The following is a 270-nucleotide window of genomic DNA, read 5'->3' on the forward strand; positions in this document are numbered from 1 at the left end:
TGGCACTGACCACCCAGGGGCGGGGGGCAGGCTCACAGCGACCCTTCGGGTCCACGGCGGGGCCAGGGGCACAGTTAACGTGGCCACACAACCTGACACTTGGAAACCCACATTCAGACGGCACACGCCACTGCCGGGGGGTTTCCTGCAGCGGCCCGCGATCCCAGCCCCCCAGCCGAGCACGGGCAGGGGTTCCCAGTTCTCCTCACGTTTGTGCCCTGCCCTTTGGTTCCTGCCCCAGCCCCCCTGGCCGGTGGCACTGTGTGTGGC

The 270-nt window shown here is 68.9% G+C and overlaps 2 protein-coding genes across 2 annotated transcripts in view; one reads left to right on the forward strand and one right to left on the reverse strand.

Moving 5' to 3' along the window:
- Nucleotides 1-270, reverse strand: part of LONP2 (lon peptidase 2, peroxisomal) — a 195,725-nt gene that overhangs the window by 104,405 nt on the left and 91,050 nt on the right. The gene's annotated exons all lie outside the window — the stretch shown is intronic.
- ABCC12 (ATP-binding cassette, sub-family C (CFTR/MRP), member 12) overlaps nt 1-270 on the forward strand; it is a 43,144-nt gene that overhangs the window by 15,305 nt on the left and 27,569 nt on the right. The window lies entirely within an intron of this gene.

The sequence above is a fragment of the Myotis brandtii genome, unplaced genomic scaffold (genome assembly GCF_000412655.1).
Source record: "Myotis brandtii unplaced genomic scaffold, ASM41265v1 scaffold633, whole genome shotgun sequence".
NCBI lineage: Eukaryota > Metazoa > Chordata > Mammalia > Chiroptera > Vespertilionidae > Myotis > Myotis brandtii.